The sequence below is a fragment of the Canis aureus genome, chromosome 5 (assembly GCF_053574225.1).
Source record: "Canis aureus isolate CA01 chromosome 5, VMU_Caureus_v.1.0, whole genome shotgun sequence".
Classification (NCBI taxonomy): Eukaryota; Metazoa; Chordata; class Mammalia; order Carnivora; family Canidae; genus Canis; species Canis aureus.
This window is the reverse complement of record NC_135615.1, coordinates 13810154-13832932: the sequence shown is the minus strand read 5'-3', so window position 1 is coordinate 13832932 and position 22779 is coordinate 13810154. Positions and strand designations below refer to the sequence as shown.

At 37.9% G+C, this 22779-nt stretch overlaps 1 long non-coding RNA gene across 7 annotated transcripts in view; it reads left to right on the top strand.

The window, feature by feature from the left end:
* The window catches only part of LOC144313706 (uncharacterized), a 151998-nt gene that overhangs the window by 95302 nt on the left and 33917 nt on the right, over nt 1–22779 (top strand). The window contains exon 6 of one of the 7 annotated variants that reach the window (XR_013379329.1): nt 12079–12269. The exons of 5 other annotated variants lie outside the window; for them this stretch is intronic. This is a non-coding gene — a long non-coding RNA (uncharacterized LOC144313706). Of the gene's footprint in view, nt 1–5968; nt 6257–12078; nt 12270–22779 lie in introns of those variants that run through there. One more of the 7 variants, XR_013379328.1, reaches the window with a different exon arrangement.

Below are 22779 nucleotides of genomic sequence, written 5' to 3'. Positions count from 1 at the left end.
CTCCAAAAACAAATTAGTATTTCAATAATAGGAAAATATATATATGTGTGATCACTGGTGTAAAGAAAATAACAGATGGCAAATGGAATCTTTAAAAATCCAATGCTGGTGAATACGAAACACAAGATTGGGAAATAGTTTTTTGTTTCAACCCTGAACAATTTTCTTCCCAAATAAAAATTCTCTTGTCAACTACAGAGTTTATATCATATTTACCATCAAATGTCAAAAGAAAGAGAGAGAGAGAGAGAGAGAGAAAGAAAGAAAGAAGAAAGAAAAAAAAGAAAGAGAAAGAAAGAAAGAAAAAGAAAGAGAAAGAAAGAAAGAAAGAAAGAAAGAAAGAAAGAAAGAAAGAGAAAGAAAGAAAGAGAAAGAGCATGGCATCATTGAATGATACAAGTGGAAAGGAACTTAGAAGCTATGGTGAACCCCTACAGAGGCTAAAACTTCAGCTCAGATAATTTAAAGTTAGTAACAATAGTAGATGGAAATTCTATAGCAAAAATGCATTAGTTGTTAATATGAGAATTTTAATAGTGTTGGCCCAAATTATTCTTTTTTTTTTCATGTATCCTTCTCTATGTGAGGTCTGAGATGCTCATTAGCTCAAGTAGTTCATAAGACTATTAAGAACATCAAGTGCTGATATATTTTTAAAGTTGAACCTTCTGTCTCCAATCACCAATAAGATTCTTCTTTATTTTGGCAATGAAGCCTTTGCAGGGACTTTCACATATGCACCACTGCCAATACAGCATTTTTTCCCTCACAGTCTTAAAAACGGAGGCAGAGATAGTGACTCCATGTCTTCTTCCAGAGCACATGGGCAGGCTACTAACCACTATTAGTTAGGCTGGTATCATCTCATTGACTTCTGGTCCGTTATATGTAACTTGAAGAAAGAAAGATTATTTTAAAGCATGCTTCATGTTCCCCCAGCCTCTTTTCTCCTTTAGTGATTATATTGGGAGTCCTTTGTTCCACATGACATAGCCTCTATCTAGAAACATTTTAGGTTACTGAGCCGCCATTTGAAAGAGCTACTGAAGACAGCAGTAATATTTTACTAAGTAAAGCCACAGGTACTTTAGGGTTTGTTACCATAGCATAGCCTAACCTATCCTGACTAATGTGGAGAACTACTTTCTGTAACAACCATTCATAAAGCTGCTTTTTTTTTAGAACTCTGTGTGTCCTACAACACACTCACATGTAATATTCCATGTAACTAGGGTTTTGATATCAAATATTATATCTCAACAGAGAGATAAAATAAATTGCTTTATTTTCTCTATCTCTGGGTGTCTCACTTCTGTGTTTCTTATTGCCCACCTACCTAGGAATCAACCTGTATCTGTGTAAGCCATCAGCACCATATTTGCCAACTACTATGTACTTGGCCATCCTTCTCCATTTCAATACTCTACTGGTACAGGGTCCATGCCTTTGATGTCTGATTCCTTTTATTCAGTGGTCTCATGCTTATTACTGACTTGATCCATTTGACATCTATAGAGTTAAGTAACTCTAGCTTACCAGGATATGTTACAAACATAAACTGTGACTGGAATACATGGCCCAGAATACATGATGAAGACACAGAATCAAATGCCCTTTAGTCGGTATATTTTTCCACATCTTTTCCAGGTGTGGGCACCATTGTAGCCAACAAATATCCTTCACATTTGTTGGTTAAATAGGACCACTAGAAAATAGAATTTTATTTTACTTTCACCTTTTCCCTTGATAGGTATGTTTTATATAAATGTGATATTCATCGACATGGGAGATTCCATTAATGCCACAATGTCAAAAGCAATAGATCCATCTAAAACTTTTACCTATATATAGAAAATGTCAATATCTCAGGAGATTTTAAGGAGAGAATTCCCTTGAATTGGAATTTAATATTAGATCAGGAACTCCTTTCTCCTATTCCTTTTACAGTGCCCTTGCTATGTGGTATGAAACATAGTTCTTAATGGTGATAGGGAAGGAGAGGGGCTGATCTAGGAGGAGTTCTTAATTGAGAATAGATGGATTTGAGAATAGCATGCTACCCTGAAGCTGAGGGGAACCACAAACTCAATAAAACCTCCCGATATTTGGAGAAAAATAATTATATTCCCTATATTTTCTTATTCTAAAGTGATACAGTCACTGTGTGGGAACATTTGTAGCAAGACGGCACCAGGAAACAGCCCGATGTTGGAGAGAAATGTAAGAAAAAGATACCCGCTTTCCCATAAGAAATACAGAATAGATATGCAAAGAATTGCCTGAAGGTCTAGAATTTTTTATCCAGAGCAAGTGAGAGGACAAGGCAAATCTGAAAGAATTCTCACAAAAATAAAATAGTGTGCCCAAAAATTATGTATGAAAAGGAGCATGGTCACTCAAAGAGCACAACAGATGACCTCCTTCATTTACAACTCATTCTTTTTTTTTTTTTTAATTTTTATTTATTTATGATAGTTACAGAGAGAGAGAGAGAGGCAGAGACACAGGCAGAGGGAGAAGCAGGCTCCATGCACCGGGAGCCCGATGTGGGATTCGATCCCGGGTCTCCAGGATCGCGCCCTGGGCCAAAGGCAGGCGCCAAACCGCTGCGCCACCCAGGGATCCCTACAACTCATTCTTAGTCAACAGTTTTAACTCATCATCATAAGTCAACAAACACCTACACTGTCTCTTGAATCTTTCATTTAAATTTGGGTGAAGAACTCTTCTTGAAAAAACCTTCTCTGGTGGATGGATATTTATCATACCTTGTGGATGCCCAGAAGCTCTGAATATACTTTCTGGTTTGGGAAACTCCTCATTTTGTCAATCCTGGTCTAAAATCATAGTCACTTTTTTTTGTATAAAAGTCTAACTTTAGCAGCCTTCCTTAAAGATGAGCTAAGAACATGCCCTTCAAAGCCAAACACTGAATTTGAAGTTGGTAGCACAAAGAAAGATGCCTTGACCCAAATTCATTATGGCTTGTTACTCCCAGTTTCTAGGGACAACAGTGCACAGAAATTCTATGCTGGTGCCTAATATCCAGTATTGAAGTGTTTATCGTGATATCTCCACTTGACAATTTCTCATTGGTTATTTGAGACACTGGTCATTGCTATATGATCCTGGCACCTCTTTCTCTAGCTTCCTAGAAATTATGACCTAATTAATATACTATGCTTACTTTTTGCTTAAAACAGTAAGGATTGATTTTTCTTGTTTAGAACCAAAACCCTGTGGTAGACACTGTCCATGCTCTACTCAGATTCCATTCACCAGTGCCATGATTCCTTCTCCTAGCTTCTGTGTACTTTTATTTCTAAAAGCAACTCTTGCAACTTTCTTTGGAAGGACAGCTTTCTGACTATAAAGCTACTTTGCAAACAGTTAAAAGGAACTGGTAGTACCTGGAAACTGATGCTCCCATAAGCAATACTTGACAAATGACTGACAGGTGTAGAAGTATGAAAACTACTATCTTAGTTTGCTAGGACTGCCATAACAAATTATCACAGACTGAATGGTTTTGATAGCAGAAATTTATTTTCTCACAATTCTGGAGCCTGAGTCTAAAATTAAGATGTCCAGGGGATTGGTTCTTCTAACCTGATGTCCTTGGGTTGTCTCCTCCCTGCATCTTCACATAATTATCCCTATGTGTGTTTCCATGTCTTAATCTCATTTTATAAGGACAGCAGTCATATTGGATTAGGACCTGCCCATATGACCTCATTTTAACTTAATTACCTCTTTAAAGACACTATCTCCAAACAGTCAGTTTCTGAGGTAAAGGTTATGACTTCAACATATAAGTTGTGTCACTTCAGGTGACACAACTCAGCCCATAATATGACCTGACTTGTCCCAAGGAGATACAAACAATGAGACATAACTTACATTTTAGAGGCCCTCTGCAGAATAGGGCTGAGGCTGAAACTTAATCTAAAATCACACTCTTTCTTGGGCTTCCTTCTCTTATCTGGTCTGCTTCACTCAATCTTCAGTGGTTTCTCCTGGGAGCCTTTCCTTAATAAATTACTGGCATAGGGATTCTCATCTCAGGCTCTGCTTCTTGGGAAACAGATCTATTACATAATCCTGAATAATACCCCTTCTTTTAATCAGACAATATCCCACCTGAAAAAGCTTCAGTAGGATATACAAGGCCTCTTTAAAGCATCAGGAGGTGATGTCAGTAGGAATGAACAAGTAAAGATTTTCAAAAACTCTCTCTTCGATAAAAGCAGTAATATCATTAGAAAAAAAATGGTAAAAAAATCACCTTTTTCAGAACCCTGGAAATTACACAAAACTTTGCAACAGGGGCATTTGGGTGGCTCAGTTGGTTAAGCATCCACCTTTGGCCCAGATCATTATCTCAGGGTCCCAGGGTCCTGGGATGGCTCCCTGCTCACTGGGGAGCTTGCTTCTCTCTTTCCCTCTGCAGCTCCCCCTGCTTGTGCACACTCTCTCATTCTCTCTCGCTGTCTCTCTGTCAAATAAATAAATGAGGTCTAAAAAAAAAGCTTGCAACAATATAGGGAACATAAATTCAAGAAAAATGGCTGAATCTCAGTAGGAAGAGAGAAACTATAGTATTTTAACTTGGTCTATTTCTATCCTACTCTTCCAACTCTGCTATAGTTTTGAACACCAACAGCCTTACAATCCCAGTGAAACTAGTATCTTAATAACCCCCTGGAAGTAGCAGAACAGAGTTGGAGATACTCAAAAGCCCAATTCCCAGAAAACTGTCATTATTTGATGTGTCTGTCCATTCCCTGGAAAGCCACTTTCATTTGACCTACCTCAGAGCTCACCAAGTGCAAACAACTTTTCAATACATCATAATAAAACTATCTAGGCCAAAGACAAGAAGAGAATCTTGCAAATGCAAGAGATAACTCACCACATACAAGAGATCCTCAATAAGACTCATAACTGATTCCTCATCAAAAATCAAGGACACTGGGGCACCTGAGTGGCTCAGTGGTTGAGTGTCTGCCTTTGGCTCAGAGCATGATCTCAGGATCCAGGATCAAGTCCCACATCAGGCTCCTTGCAAGGAGCCTGCTTCTCCCTCTGCCTATGTCTCTGCCTCTCTCTCCATGTGTCTTTCATGAATAAATAAATAAACTCTTTTAAAAATACATGGGGGCCAAAAAAAATAAAAAATAAAAAATAAAATAAAAATACATGGAGGCCATAAGGCAGTGAATTGACTTATGCAAAGTGCCGAAAGAAAGACTGTCAACCAAGAACTGAACCAACAGTTCTATAGATCCAAGAATTCTATATCCAGCAAATTGTCCTTCAAAAATAAAGGAGTAATTAAGACATTGCAAGGTAAACAAAAATGGAGAGAACTGGTCATTACTAGACGTGCCCCTCAGTAAATACAAAAGGAATCTTTCTCAGTGAACTGAAAAGAACACAACATGGTAACTTAAGTCCACATGAAGAAATGAAGAGCACCAGTATTACTATATAAAGGATGCTATAAAAGTATTATTTGTAATATTTTCCTCTATATAATGAAAACAAAACTGCATAAAATTATAAATATATACAATGTAAAAATATATAATTTGTATGACAATAATAGCAGCAAGTGGGTGGAACTACATAGGAGCAAAGATTTGTATGATTGAAATTCAGTTTGTGTTAATCTGGCTAGATTGTTGTAAATTAATATGTTAATTGTAATTTCTAAAGCAACCATTAAGAAAATAATAAATACATAAAATAAATGACAAAGAAATTAAAATGGTACACTAGAAAAATCTAACACAGTAAAACATTAAAAGAGAAAATGTAGAACAGTAAGAAAGACATGAGATATATGTAGAACAAATAGCAAATGGATAAATATAAATCACCTTATTAATTTCATTAAATGTAAATGAAATAAACATTCTAACTAAAAGGCACAGGTTGGTGGAATGTTTGGTTTTTTTTTTTAAAGGAAAAAACATCATTGACTACATGCAAATCAGAACCACAATGAGATGCCACTTCGTACTCACTTGGATGGCTATAACAAAAAAGACTAATAATAACGACTGTTGCCTATGATGTGGAGAAATTGGAATCCTTATACATTGTCAATGGTAACATTACAGTGGTAAAGCTGCTTTGAAAAACAGTTTAGCACGTCCACAAAAAGTTAAACATAGAGTTACTATATGAGCCAGGACTCCATTCTTAGGTATGTACTCAAGGAAACTAAAATAATATGTGCAATTAAAACTCAGTAAGAAAATAAACAATCTTTTTTTTTTTTTTTTTAGAAAATAAACAATCTAATTAAAAACTGAGGAAAAGATTTAAACAGACATCTCACCAAACAAGATTTACAAGTGGTAAATAATCATATAGAAAAAAGTTCAAGGGGCAGCCCTGGTGGCGCAGTGGTTTGGCGCTGCCTGCAGCCTGGGGTGTGATTCTGGAGACCCCGGATCAAGTCCCACATTGGGCTCCCTGCGTGGAGCCTGCTTCTCCCTCTCCCTGTGTCTCTGCCTCTCTCTCTCTCTGTGTCTATGAATAAATAAATAAAATCTTAAAAAAAAAAAAGAAAGAAGTTCAACATCATATAGTATTAGGGAATTGCAAACTAAAATATTAGTGAGATTCTATCCCACACCTATTAGAACAGCTAAAATCAAAATATGGAGAACAATGCTTGTGAGGATATAGAGCAATAGGAACTGTCATTCTTTGCTGACAAGAATGCAAAATGACACAAGTACTTCAGAAAAGTATTTGGCAGTTTCTTACAATGCTAAACCTAGTCTTACCAAATGATCCAGCAATCACACTTTTAGATATTTACCCAGATAAGTTGAAAACCTAAGTCTACATAAAAACCTGCACATGAACGGTTATAGCAGCTTATTCCTAATTGCCAAAAATTGGAACTAACCAGGATGTTCTTCAATAAGTGAATAAACTGTTGCATAGCTATACAAACAAATATTATTCAGTGATAATGAGAAATGAGCTATCAAACCATGTAATTTGAAATGAGCTATCAAACCATGTAAAGACATGGAAGAAACATAAATGCAAATCAAACCACCACAATGAGATACCACCTCACACCAGTGAGAATGGGGAAAATTAACAAGACAGGAAACCACAAATGTTGGAGAGGATGTGGAGAAAGGGGAACCCTCTTACACTGTTGGTGGGAATGTGAACTGGTGCAGCCACTCTGGAAAACTGTGTGGAGGTTCCTCAAAGAGTTAAAAATAGACCTGCCCTACGACCCAGCAATTTCACTGTTGGGGATTTACCCCAAAGATTCAGATGCAATGAAACACCGGGACACCTGCACCCCGATGTTTCTAGCAGCAATGGCCACAATAGCCAAACTGTGGAAGGAGCCTCAGTGTCCCTCGAAAGATGAATGGATAAAGAAGATGTGGTTTATGTATCCAATGGAATATTCCTCAGCCAGTAGAAATGACAAATACCCACCATTTGCTTCAACGTGGATGGAACTGGAGGGTATTATGCTGAGTGAAATAAGTCAATTGGAGAAGGACAAACAGTGTATGTTCTCATTCATTTGGGGAATATAAATAATAGTGAAAGGAAATAGAAGGGAAGGGAGACGAAATGGGTAGGAAATATCAGAACGGGAGACAGAACATAAAGACTCCTAACTCTGGGAAACGAACTAGGGGTGGTGGAAGGGGAGGAGGGTGGGGGGTGAGGGTGAATGGGTGATGGGCACTGAGGGGGGCACTTGGCGGGATGAGCACTGGGTGTTATTCTGTATGTTGGCAAAGTGAACACCAATAAAAAATAAATTTATTATTAAAAAAGATTAAAAAAATAAAAAAGAAACTTAAATGCATATTGCTAAGTGAAAGAAGCCAGTCTAAAAATGCTATAGCCTGTATGGTTCCACCTATGTAATATTCTAGAGAAGGAAAAAAGAAAAAGAAGAAGAAATAGAGACCAGCCAGGAAGTTAGGGGAAAGCAAGGAGAGAAAGAGAAAGAACAGGGGAAAGAGGGAAGGAGGAAGATGGAGATCAGATTTTTTAGGGCAATAAACCATTATTTTGTAGGATATTGTAAAAGTGAATACATGACATGCATTTAACAAGACCTGTAGAATCTACAACAAAAAGAATAAACCCTAACATAAGTTAGGAACTCTTATTATAATGTATTCACAAGCCTGGATGGTATAGTATGTTAAGTGTCAAGACTCTTGGATTGGGCTCAGGTCATGATCTCAGAGTTGTGGGATCAAGTCCTGTGCTGAGCTCCATATTGTTGCAGTCTTCTCATCCCTCTACCTTCCCCTTTGCCTCTACCCTCACTTTCTCCCTCTCTCTCTCTCTCTCTCTCCCTCTCCCAAAATGAATAAAAATCTTTAAAAAATTATTTATCAATGTTGGTTCACCAATTGTAACTAATGTACCATACCAATGTAAAATGGTAGTAATAACGAAAACTGAGTGGTGTTGAGTGGTGGGGCAGACGGAGTATGTTAGGAATTCTCTATACTTTTAGCTCAACTTTTCTGGAAACCTTAGACTGCTCTAAAAAATAAAATTTATTATTAAAAAAAAAGTTCACCAACTTGTACATAAGTTTCCACAGCAGCATTATCCATAATAGCCACAAAGTGAAAACGATCCAAATGTCCATCAACTGATGCACAGATACACAAAGTGTGGTCTATCCATACAACAGAATATTATTCCCTGGTAAGAAAGAGTGGCATAGTGACATATTTGTTACAACTAAAATAAACCTGGAAAACATTAAATTGAGTGAAAGAGGCCAGACACCAAATGGCATATCTTTTATAATCCATTTACATGAAATTTTCAGAATACGCAAATCTATAGAGATAAAAAGGATATTATCGGTTGCCAAGGACTAGGGGGAGGGGTAATGAGAATGACTGGCAACATGTAGGGTTTCCTTGGGGATAAGGAAAATAAATTAGGTCATATGGATCATTGTACAACCATATGAACATACTGAGATTCACTGAATGGGTACATTTAAAGGGTACATTTCATAGCATGTGAATAATATGTCAATTAAAAAATATAAAGCATTAAGTCATTTTGTTCTCAACAGTTTGGAAAGAAGAAAACACATGTAGAAAACACTACTCTTCAAAGGTCTAAAATACCATTATGCTAAATCATATGTCTATATGGCCAAAAGTATTTTCAACCTGACAAGTAAGATCATTTTGTTTTCTTATTGTCAGTGACTATACTCCCATACCTCCCCCCAACCCTTAACTCTAACCCATTCATTTTGGGAGCTTAAAAAGAACTTGAAACATCTTCAACTAATCATGAGTGGGCCTACAGCACTATCTCCTTACTTGAATGACATCCACAATATTCTAAGGTATTATTTGTTCTTCATTGTCTCTTCAAGTTAAGTTGTCTTTATCAAAGGGCTATTGTTTTGAGCTTTGAGTGTTTTTTGGGAGACACTGAATTATACCTCACCTCTGCCAAGATACACATATGTGCGCACACGCACACACACACACACACAACCCTCTAGCATCTTATTTCTCTGTTCTCTGTGCTAAAATGTAAGAAACTCAAAAGATGAAGGCAAGGCATGGTATTCATTGAACTTAATGCCATGTCAACTAGTGCCCACGTCTATTCACATAGAATTCCTAACAAGTTTTAGAAACAAAATTCCTATTTGCAAAATATACCACATGAGAGCAAACTTGGCCAAAGGGTCCTGCAGAAACAGAAAGGACTATATTTGTATTTTTTATCCATTCATCTTTCGATGGACACCGAGGCTCCTTCCACAGTTTGGCTATTGTGGACATTGCTGCTAGAAACATCGGGGTGCAGGTGTCCCAGCGTTTCATTGCATCTGAATCTTTGGGGTAAATCCCCAACAGTGCAATTGCTGGGTCGTAGGGCAGGTCTATTTTTAACTCTTTGAGGAACCTCCACACAGTTTTCCAGAGTGGCTGCACCAGTTCACATTCCCACCAACAGTGCAAGAGGGTTCCCTTTTCTCCGCATCCTCTCCAACATTTGTGGTTTCCTGCCTTGTTAATTTTCCCCATTCTCACTGGTGTGAGGTGGTATCTCATTGTGGTTTTGATTTGTATTTCCCTGATGGCAAGTGATGTAGAGCATTTTCTCATGTGCATGTTGGCCATGTCTATGTCTTCGTCTGTGAGATTTCTCTTCATGTCTTTTGCCCATTTCATGATTGGATTGTTTGTTTCTTTGCTGTTGAGTTTAAGAAGTTCTTTATTAAAAAAAAAAAAGTTCTTTATAGATCTTGGAAACTAGCCCTTTATCTGATACGTCATTTGCAAATATCTTCTCCCATTCTGTAGGTTGTCTTTGAGTTTGTTGACTGTATCCTTTGCTGTGCAAAAGCTTCTTATCTTGATGAAATCCCAATAGTTCATTTTTGCTTTTGTTTCTTTTGCCTTCGTGGATGGATCTTGCAAGAAGTTATTGTGGCCGAGTTCAAAAAGGGTGTTGCCTGTGTTCTCTTCTAGGATTTTGATGGAATCTTGTCTCACATTTAGGTCTTTCATCCATTTTGAGTTTATCTTTGTGTATGGTGCAAGAGAGTGGTCTAGTTTCATTCTTCTGCATGTGGATGTCCAATTTTCCCAGCACCATTTATTGAAGAGACTGTCTTTCTTCCAATGGATAGTCTTTCCTCCTTTATCGAATATTAGTTGACCATAAAGTTGAGGGTCCACTTCTGGGTTCTCTATTCTGTTCCATTGATCTATGTGTCTGTTTTTGTGCCAGTACCACACTGTCTTGATGACCACAGCTTTGTAGTACAACCTGAACTCTGGCATTGTGATGCCCCCAGCTATGGTTTTCATTTTTAAAATTCCCCTGGCTATTCGGGGTCTTTTCTGATTCCACACAAATCTGAAAATAATTCGTTCTAACTCTCTGAAGAAAGTCCATGGTATTTTGATAGGGATTGCATTAAACGTGTAAATTGCCCTGGGTAACATTGACATTTTCACAATATTAATTCTGCCAATCCATGAGCATGGAATATTTTTCCATCTCTTTGTGTCTTCCTCAGTTTCTTTCAGAAGTGTTCTATAGTTTTTAGCATATAGATCCTTTACCTCTTTGGTTAGGTTTATTCCTAGGTATCTTAGGCTTTTGGGTGCAATTGTAAGTGGGATTGACTCCTTAATTTCTCTTTCTTCAGTCTCATTGTTAGTGTATAGAAATGCCACTGATTTCTGGGCATTGATTTTGTATCCTGCCACGCTACTGAATTGCTGTATGAGTTCTAGCAATCTTGGGGTTGAGGCTTTTGGGTTTTCTATGTAGAGTATCATGTCATCGGCGAAGAGGGAGAGTTTGACTTCTTCTTTGCCAATGTGAATGCCTTTAATGTCTTTTTGTTGTCTGATTGCTGAGGCTAGGACTTCCAGTACTATGTTGGCTATTCTATAACTTAATTTGGAAAGAGGAATGAAAGAAGTTGTGCTGAAAAAATAGATGTAGGTCTTTAATGGCATATTTGTTTAAAATATTGTAGAGGGAATTACTCACGAGTTGCTTATTGAAATCAAATAAATTTCTTTAAATCAGTCTCTTTTTCTTTTCATTAACAAATTCTGTACTGGTAATGATTTTGTAATCTCCACAAAGTAATAAAATGCAGTCTATCAATCTGTGTGAAGTCAATAGCACGCTAAACTAAGCCCTCCTCCCTGCAGCATGCACACGCACAGGCATGCGTGCACACACGCACTTACACAATGTCCTTATTTTATGGCCTGAAGTACTTTTCTTCCAGTGTGTGATTTGAAAAAAAAAAAAAAAAAGTAGCAATGCCTCAGTAGCATTAAAGAGGATTCTTGAGGCACTTTTGCAATAAATTCATTATCTACTCCTGTTAGAGAAAATTTCCATAAACCACCATGTATCATATTTTGGCTAAGCCATCAGTCAGTCACCTTTTATGGAGGTGTATTTACTATCTAGTACATTTCTTGAAATTGCCCAAGTTGCTTATAAATGTCAAGGAAGTTTCATATACTTACCTGTGTTTCTTTTTAGCAACTGAGAGCAAAGTGCCCTCTCAGTGGGGTGCTGTACATGTAATCCAGCTAAGAAAGTAAAACCAACAACCAAGATGCCTTTTACCCCGCTGCAGTAATACTGCTGAATAAGGAAATCTCCACTTGCTGTCCCTTGGAAACAGCACCAAAAGAGGGCATGGAACACATGTGTATGATGCAACCAGCTGTGCATGGAATCAACTCTTAATTAAACATTACTTAAGAGTTATAAAACTAGGGTCACCACTGCCATTTTCATTTCAGTGGAACTGAAAGGTAAAGTCAGCCAACATTTAAGCCATTTTGTTTTATTTTCATCAAAAGTTTTCTTCTAAGATTACATAGCTAATGTGGCATAAGTTCCCATTCGTATGACAAGAGGAGATTAGGTAGGAAAGCAATCAAGAATGGCTTTAAAGAGGGCTAGTATTGAAGCTCTATAAAGAACATATTAAACTCAACAGCAAAGAAACAAACAATCCAATCATGAGATGGGCAAAATAAATAAACAGAAATTTCACCAAAGAAGACATACACATGGCCAACAAGCACATGAGAAAATGCTCTGCATCACTTGCCATCACAGAAATACAAATCAAAACCACAGTGAGTAAATTTATTATTAAAAAAAAAGCACAATGCGATACCACCTCACACTAGCGAGAATGGAGAAAATTAAAAAGACAGGAAACAACAAATGTTGGAGAGGATGTGGAGAAAGGGGAACCCTCTTGCACTGTTGGTGGGAATGTGAACTGCTGCAGCCACTCTGGAAAACTGGGTGGAGGTTCCTCAAAGAGTTAAAAATAGAACTGCCCTACGACCCAGGAACTGCACTGCTGGGGATTTACCCCAAAGATACAGATGCAGTGAAATGGCAGGACACCTGCACCCCAATGTTTATAGCAGCAATGTCCACAATAGCCAAGCTCTGGAAGGAGCCTCAGTGTCCATCAAAGGATAAATGGATAAAGAAGATGGGGTCTATGTATACAACAGAATATTACTCAGCCATTCGAAACGACAAATACCATTTGCTTCAACATGGATGGAACTGGAAAGTATTATGCTGAGTGAAGTAAATCAGTTAGAGAAGGACAAACATTATATGGTCTCATTCATTTGGGGAATATAAAAAATAGTGAAAGGGAATCAAGGGGAAAGGAGAGAAAATGAGTGAGAAATATCAGAGAGGGAGACAGAACATGAGAGACACCTAACTCTGGGAAACGAACAAGGGGTAGTGGAAAGGGAGGTGGGCGGGGGTTGGGGTGACTGGGTAACGGGCACTGAAGGGGGCACTTGACGGGATGAGCACTGGGTGTTATCCTATATGCTGGCAAGTCGAACTCCAACAAAAAAAAATATACAAAAGAAAAAAAGAATGGCTTTAAGGCATAGAAGATCACCTATAAGACTTTTTATATTGTTCCTCCTTCTTACAGAAAAAAAAATTGGATTTGGCCCTCTGTTTTCTCATCTGTAAAATACTAATAGGAATGCCTAACCCATAAAGCTGTTGTAAAGACTGGATGAACAATGCTTAAAAAATGCCTAACAAAGTCTTCTAAGATGACACCAAAAGCCTACATGGAAACCCCACCTAAACTCATCTCTATAATCTGTAAAACAAGAAAGATGAGTTTCTAAGAGGTCTCTCAGTTCCATCACTCAAGAATTCCATAAATCTGTAAAAGAAAGGAAATATTGTTTGATTCCCCCCCACACACAACATTTCTCATGTATGCTATGTTTTCCATTCCTTCTTGCTTGCTTTGGCGATCCACACTACCCTACCATACCTCCATCATCACCACTCAAAAAAGGAAGCAAAAGGAAAGTTTTGAAATGACAAGTGCCTTTACTCTTGGCTAAGTTTAACATGCACTTAGTCATCTGCTGGTGAGTTATTTTGGCTTGATACTCTATTTATTCTGTCAGTCAATTAAAAAGGTACCACTCATGACACCACCAACTATGGTATATATGAGGGGACTCTTACATGGAAACACCAATTCCTTTGGTGGAATTTTAGAAAAAGCTGGGTGGTAGGGCAGGTATATTTTTAACTGTTTGAGGAACCTCCACACAGTTTTCCAGAGTGGCTGCACCAGTTCACATTCCCACCAACAGTGTAAGAGGGTTCCCTTTTCTCCACATCCCCTCCAACATTTGTTGTTTCCTGCCTTGCTAATTTTCCCCATTCTCACTGGTGTGAGGTGGTATCTCATTGTGGTTTTGATTTGTATTTCCCTGATGGCAAGTGATGCAGAGCATTTTCTCATGTGCATGTTGGCCATGTCTATGTCTTCTTCTGTGAGATTTCTGTTCATGTCTTTTGCCCATTTCATGATTGGATTGTTTGTTTCTTTGGTGTTGAGTTTAATAAGTTCTTTATAGATCTTGGAAACTAGCCCTTTATCTGATACGTCATTTGCAAATATCTTCTCCCATTCTGTAGGTTGTCTTTGAGTTTTGTTGACTGTATCCTTTGCTGTGCAAAAGCTTCTTATCTTGATGAAATCCCAATAGTTCATTTTTGCTTTTGTTTCTTTTGCCTTCGTGGATGGATCTTGCAAGAAGTTACTATGGCCGAGTTCAAAAAGGGTGTTGCCTGTGTTCTTCTCTAGGATTTTGATGGAATCTTGTCTCACATTTAGATCTTTCATCCATTTTGAGTTTATCTTTGTGTCTGGTGCAAGAGAGTGGTCTAGTTTCATTCTTCTGCATGTGGATGTCCAATTTTCCCAGCACCATTTATTGAAGAGACTGTCTTTCTTCCAATGGATAGTCTTTCCTCCTTTATCGAATATTAGTTGACCATAAAGTTCAGGGTCCACTTCTGGATTCTCTATTCTGTTCCACTGATCTATGTGTCTGTTTTTGTGCCAGTACCACACTGTCTTGATGACCACAGCTTTGTAGTACAACCTGAAATCTGGCATTGTGATGCCCCCAGAAAAAGCTATTAGCTGTATAGGATTTCACTAATCTTTTTGGCATTTCAGCACAGAACTCCAAATCTCAGGCATATGGAATCTCTAGGAGTCCTATTAAATTTCAGCGAATTGAAATATTTTATTGTTAAAGGGCCATTTTTCTTAGATACATAGAAAAGAAAAAATTTTTTTAAAAAAGAAGTGATGCGGGATCCCTGGGTGGCGCAGCGGTTTAGCACCTGCCTTTGGCCCAGGGCACGATCCTGGAGACCCGGGATCGAATCCCACGTCGGGCTCCCGGTGCATGGAGCCTGCTTCTCCCTCTGCCTATGTCTCTGCCTCTCTCTCTCTGTCTCTCTCTGTGACTATCATAAATAAATAAAAAAAAAAAAAAAAAGAAGTGATGGAAAAATGCTGAGTCACTGTAGAAGACAGAAGGGAAAAGAGAAAAATGCAGACGCCCTGATAGAGATGCATACCTCTGACTTTAGCTAGATCTAAGGGGCAGAAATGAATTGTAAAACCAACATATGTGATCCAGTTCCCTGAGACCTCCTTTTCACTGCCAGTAAAGGAAAACTAGCATTCACATGAATATGTTCAACCATGTAAGTGAGCTGGTATCAAATCTATAGGGAGACAGGAGCCCCAATCTTTGAGAGAGTAGTGTCCCAGATCCAGTTTCTGGTGTAACTTGCAGAAATTCTTTAACCTTTCTGAGTCAGAATTACATACAACAAAATATAGGATGCCCAGTTACATCTGAATTTCAGATAAACAGCAAATATTTTGCATGTGCAAAATTAAGTTAGAGATTTTTTTTTTTAATCTTTAAAGTCATTTGGGAGAAGAATGGAAAGTGAGGGGAAAAGAGGTTTTAGGTCATACTATCTGAGTTAGTTAGTTTATTTTCTTTCTTTCTTTCTTTCTTTCTTTCTTTCTTTCTTTCTTTCTTTCTTTCTTTCTTTCTTCTTTAATTCTCAAGTCTATATTATATGCTTACTTGGTACAAGGCACTAGCATCTCATGATAAATAAAAGCAGACACAAGGCTATAAAAAATGAATTCACCAATTAAAAGTACAGTTCTGATGAGGGCAATGGAAAGATGTGTGACCAGAAGAACTATGGCAAGTGCTCATCAAAGTTGTACATGTGAAGTACAGGTGGGAGAAGATGGAAGAGAAGGGGTCCAGACTTGGTCTTGAGGAATCACAAACCATAGTTGTCTAATCAAGGAGGACAAGACTCCAAGGAGAATAAAGCCTGGAGAAGAAGGAGTGATCCAGGATATTAATATTGTTGAGAGCAGAATAGAGTCTTTCAAATAAGCAGTCATGGTTAACACTGAGGGATGCTGCTGACAGGTCAACTAATACCAGCACTGAGGGATGTCATTCCACTCTGTGACAAGGATGCCACTGGCACCTGAATGAGGGTTATAAGAACAGGTGCATGGGCAAGGCATATTTACCTCTATTAGCTTTGCAACTGTGAACCAATCTTGAAGCCAATTTGAGCCTCAGTTTCTGTAGTTATAAAAATGGCACCAAGCACAACCTCTTCGGAGAGAATGCCACAGTCTTTAGCAGAATATATGTCCACTAAATATTTCCCTTCATGTTCAAGTTTCATCCAAGAAAACTGTGCTTTCACGGCACTAATTCAGATTTAACTTGCCCTCAAATTTTTCTTGGTGAGGTTAATCTGAATAACAACCATGAAATTTACTCTTATACTCAATTACACTGTAACAGCTTTTAGGTAACAATCTACATAAAAATATAGATATGCAAGCAAATCAAAATAAAATGCCACTGAGAAGGTAATTCAGAAGAATTACATAATAGACTTTATGAATCTGTCTTGGTGCTAACGGCAGAGTTGTCATCATTTAATTTTTTTTCTTCCTCATCAAGGTCTGAATCAAGACCTTGTAACTCCCAAGGTGATACCTCACTGCCCCATTCTTTTGCAAGAATTAAAACCAACAAAAACTTCACTTAGATTCTTACCTATGGACATGCTCCAGCAAATAAACACCATCTACAAAGCTACAAGGGATTCTTCTCTTGGTCCTGCTTTATCTAGGGGAACAGGAGTCAGTGATACTTTTAACTCCATGTCCATTATGCCCCAGAATTATGTCTGTTATGCCCCAGGTGTTTACACACTTCCTTCTATCTAAGCATCTAGCAGTTCTGCCAAGGAATTATGACCAGTCACAACAGATGGAGCTAAGATTCACTGAGGTTAAATAACTTACAAATACAAGGCTGGTACATGGTGGAGCCAGCCTCTGAAATCGGATCTTTCTGATCCTAAAACCCTAAGACTTTTCATTACATTCTTTTTTCCCCAAACTCAATGATGTAGCAATATTTGGGAGGGGGAGGGAAGGAGGAGTCCAAAAATAATATTCACAGTAGAGGAGATAATACACTTCTATGTTATCTGTAGATTGTGTTGCCAGATTTGGCAAATAAAAATATAGTACACACACACACACACACACACACACACAATACAGGACACCCAGTTAAATTTGAATTTGAGATAAATAACCATTTTTATTTATTTTTTAAAGAGTTTTTGGTAAAAATAGGCATGCCCCATGCAATATTTGGGAAACACCTACACTAAAAAATTACTTGTTGTTTCTCTGAAATTCTAATGTAACTGGACAACCTATATTTTATCTGACAACCCCACCTGTAGAGACTTTTAAAACAATAATAAAATTATTTACAACTTGTTTTTTTTTTATTATCACCACACACCAGCAATTCCAAACAATGTCAGTGACAGAATGCTTCTATGATGAGTAGAGTTCTCTCCTGCAACCCTCACCCTATACACACTGATTTATCACTATCTAAACAGTTCTACAGAATGGCAGCACCCCATGAGATGTTAAAAAGTCTGGTGGATAATCTGCAAAGATGGCCACCATTCATTCCTTCCCTCCTTCTAAGCTGAGCTCTGTCAAGAGGTTAGGTCTAATATCTCTCTCCTTGAATCTGGGGTGGTCTTCAGCCTTGTTTGACCAAGAAACTTGGAGAAGTGATATTCTGGAACTTCCAGGTGTAAAATATTGGAAGCCTTGCAGCTCCCCCCCTGGGTCTCTTCGAATGCTCACTCTTTTTTTTTTTTTTTCAAGATTTTTATGTATTTATTACTGACACACAGAGAGAGAGAGAGAGAGAGCGAGAGAGAGAGAGAAAGCAGAGACACAACACAGGCAGAGGGAGAAGCAGGTCCATGTGGGGAGCCTGACATGAGACTCGATCCCGGGGCTCCAGGATCACGCCCTGGGCTGAAGGCGGGGCTAAACTTCTGAGCCACCCAGGGATCCCAAATTTTCACTCTTTAGATGCTCCCTCTGAGAATGCTCCCTCATGGAAATCCTATGAAAAGCCAAAGCCATGGAGAAAGGACATAGGTAGATACATTTTTGACAGTCACAGCTGAGCTCTCAGATTAACTACCAATCATATAAATGTCCAGGCTAATGATCTTCAGATAACCCCAGCTCCAGCCTCTGTTTGATGACAGCTGCACAAGAGATCCCAAGCAAGACCACCCAACTGAACCCAGTCAAGTCTGAATTGTGAAAGACAGTCAGAGGTTGTTTCAAAGCAGGGTTTCTCAGTTATACAGCAGTAGATCACTAGATGAAGAGAATTCTTGTGGGATTAAAAAAAAAGTTCCACATAAAAAGTTGGAGAACACTGAAATCATATTTTTCTCTTAGAAATTCATAATGTATAAGTCCATAGCAACAGTTTAGGGAATTTCTGCAAAAAAAAATAACTGTTTAATTTTTGTTTAACCCAATATTTCCTAAGTGTATCTAGTTACATAATCCATTTTCTATGAAATTCTCATTGACATTTTGGGCGAAGAAGTGTCCTGGGAGCTCAGTTTAGGAAAATCTATATTATTCCATGCTATTTTCCACCAGAGATAGTCATGTGAAGGAGCTGGTTTCAAAACCAGTGAAATGATAAATCTTGCTAATAAGTTGGGCTCTGCAAGAAAACTAAGATGCAGAAATAGTTTGATTATATATATAATGTATATGGTAGTTCTATTTGTTGAACAACCAATAGGGATATGCATTCTAATCATGAAGCATATACATATAGGAAGAGTGGAAGGCAGTATCTGAAATTAAGATGGTCTACTCCAGGAAACCTGGAATGCAAAATAGTTGAAGCAAAGGATTGCCTCTATTTTTAGTAGGAAGGTCTCATTATAGAAGTCTTCTATCTTAAAAAAAAAAAAAAGGCTGGAGATTTCAACTCAAAGTTTTACTTTACAGTTTGAATTGCTTAGTTTGGCCACAGCTGACAATCCAATTCAATTTCTAACTTTCAACTGTGCTGCATAGATAAAGCTTTACTTGTAAAATAAATCACACTTGAAGTACAAGGAATATTTGTCTCCACCCATTCGTCTGAAATAGATCTTGAGTAATAAAACTATAATTCTCCAGCATTTTTGACATATATAGCAGTTGACATATTTTCCCTCTTTAGTTCATGATAGTAAGCTGAAAGGTATTTTTTAACTCCTCATTTATCTTCTTTTAATAAATCATAAAGATAGCATATTCCTTTGCAGGTTTTCTTAAATATGAGTGTTTTTTAGAGTCAGCTTCTTGAAGGAAAAGACATTTTTATTTATGGATTCAACTGAGATGAAAGAAAGTAAAAAGCTGTATAAATAAATTGCTACAAACATTGCCTTCATTTTAATATAGTTCTCAAAGTACAACAGGTATTTACAATGAAACACTGCACAGGGAAAAGGTAAACACATGAAAGAAACCAAGAGAGATGAATCTGTGGCCTTGTGATTATATTGGGAAGCTTATGGATATCAGGGATCAGTACAGTCCATCAATGGAGAATGAGCTGCTCTTCACAAAATGCTTACGTGGTTTCAACCTCTCCAGTTCATTTTATAGATGAAGATAATCAGGCTTATAAAAAGCCAGAAGTATCCTTGGGAGTGGGCAGTAGCCCATCCACCAGAAGTAGCACCTTTTCAAAAATTTTCACATGCTCTATGTTAAGAGAATTAAAAAAAAAAAAGCCAGAAATGTTAGATGGACTTCCAGAACCTGAGCCCAAGGACTTCAGAGCAAGGTGATATCCCAGCCACACTATTCCTGCCAAAGGGGTCTTGGGAAAGGCACAAAGAAGTAGCAACAACACACACATCAGGAGTCATGAGTTTTAAATGAGTGAACATATGTAAAAAGCTGTTAGCAGTCCCTAGAACACTGTAGGCCATGATAAAGTTAATTCATTTATCAGGGCCCCAAAATCCCTCAAGAAGAGTGCTCTTCTGTTTATAAGGCACTGTATTCCCCCAATCCATGGACTGTTTTCTCTTGAATGAAGGACAAACTCAGGGGGAAAAAAGATGAAACAGAGTAAAATACACTATAGAATCTTCAATAGTCAAACTTTAGGAAGCAGAGTTGTCAAGGGGTATTTGGTGAATATGTTTTTGTTTTTAAATGTATTTTCTCTGCTCTACCAATAGCAAAACACATTCCATCTCTAGAGAAGTCACACTATCCTGTTCTGGGGGTTCCATTCACATTGAAAGATATAGGAATGGCATCATTGAATATATGCATGGCACACATGTGGCCTTAAGGAGAAACACTGCTCATTCTTTCCTTCATGGGCCTCACCATCAAGGTTGCTGAACTTGGCTATACCAACATAGCAAATCATTTCTTCAAGTTCATGTATCTTTCTACTCCAACTGTGAAATATCAGAATGTATAATCTAGCCTCTCTGGTTTTTGAGTCCTGTTATAGTTTTTAGCGACATGTGGCCAACAGGGACATGGTAACAGATTTAGGTTGTCACCAAGTGAGGAAGAGTAAGGTAGATAGATATAGGTATATAAGAGTAGAAGCCAAGTAATCAAAAAAGTCCAAATGGCTTGTACAATATTTAAATTCTTAAAATCTCAACTTGCAATGTCTCCTCAAATTTTTGTTCAAGCGATCCCTCAGGTTAACTTGGAAATATAACTATTAATATATTTATACATATACACACAATCATGTGTGTGCATATGCATGTAGCCATGAAGGAAAAAAAATAATCTGGTCACTAAAGTCAGTCTGTCCTTTGGTTTAAACTTTGGAGAACCATAAATAAGCCAGTTCTATGACACTCATAACTTCACATCTGTGACTGGATGCCTCCTTGCAATAAGTTTTGAATTTATCTTTTTTCATGTAATAATTGTACTTGAAAGTCTATTATAACATTTCTATTTCCATGTTCTTTTTCCAATTCAATTCACATGACAATCCAGAGAAACTGGACCCAACTGTAAAGATAAGAAAACTAAGGCCAACTTGACTTGCATGCAAGCTGAAGATTTGACTTTTTTTTTTTCCCCACTATTCGTCACTATTATTTCTTTAACATTTCGTGTTTTGTGTTTTTCTCATTTCCTTACACCATTTCTGTAATCAATTTTGTGCTGATAACATTGGGTAACTCTCAGAGCTATTTGAGATCTTCACAGGAAGGTAAAAGGAAAATTCTGAGTTTCTGGAACAGAATTGAGACCAAGAGGAGCACCTGGGTAGCTCAGTGGTTGAGTCTCTGCGTTTGGTTCAGGTCATGATCCAGGAGGCCTGGGATTGAGTCCCGCATTGGGCTCCCCACAGGGAGCCTGGTTCTCCCTCTTTCTATGTCTCTGCCTATGTTTCTGCCTCTCTCTCTGCATCTCTCATGAATAAATAAATAAAATCTTAAAAAAAAAATGAGACCAAGAAAATAGAATCTACCTATATGGCTAATGTATGACAACTGCACTGAAGTAGGAAGGGGAAAATAAGCAATTTTGGAAATGAGTGGAGGCTATGTGTTTAAAGATAAAGGGAACTGCATCTAGGCAGAGTACTGTAGTTGATAAAGTTTTTTCTCATGGGAGTAGAGATCACCAATTCTGAAACCTATGTACATATATACTAGAACTAAATACACAAGTGAATGGATGGTTGGTGGACAGTAAGAGCCAGGTTTCCCATTGTTAGAGTAGAAGGTTACAGATAAGCAAGGGGAAGAGACCAGAATGAATCCTGTTGGATGCTGGATTAGTTGGAGACAGGGTTAGCTTAATACGGATGGGTAAATATAAGAATAGTTATTGTTGGGTGTGTATACACAGATTAGGAAACATACATATTTTTCCAAGTTCTGTTTGCTGAGTGGGCCTTAAAGCAGCAAAATTCAGTAGCAATGAGCCCATCTAGTGCCCAGATCTTAGTTTCTAACACCATTCTTCAAAACAAAGAATCAGGACTCCCTGGGGAAATGGCCGATTCTAGGGCTAGGGCAAGGAATATACTAGATGAGCCTGGAGTATCCTGTAGTGTTAGAAAGTAGGGAAGTGCTCACAAAACAAAATGACGAGAGTGTGTTAAAGAGGCACAAGATCCAGGTGAAAGTTCTCTCAACAGCCAAAGCTGGAACAATCTGATAACAGAATAAAAAAACACAGTATTGGGTTATAGTCCGATTTATAAATATCTATAAGTCTATACTGATATAAATAAATGACTAAATAAAGAAGAGCAGACATATCTCCTATGCAAAAGAATCCTAAATAAGGGTAGACTGGGTGGCTCAGCATTCTAGTGCCTGCCTTCAGCCCAGGGCCTGATCCTGGAGACCCAGGACCCAGGATTGAGTCCCACGTCGGGCTCCCTGCATGGA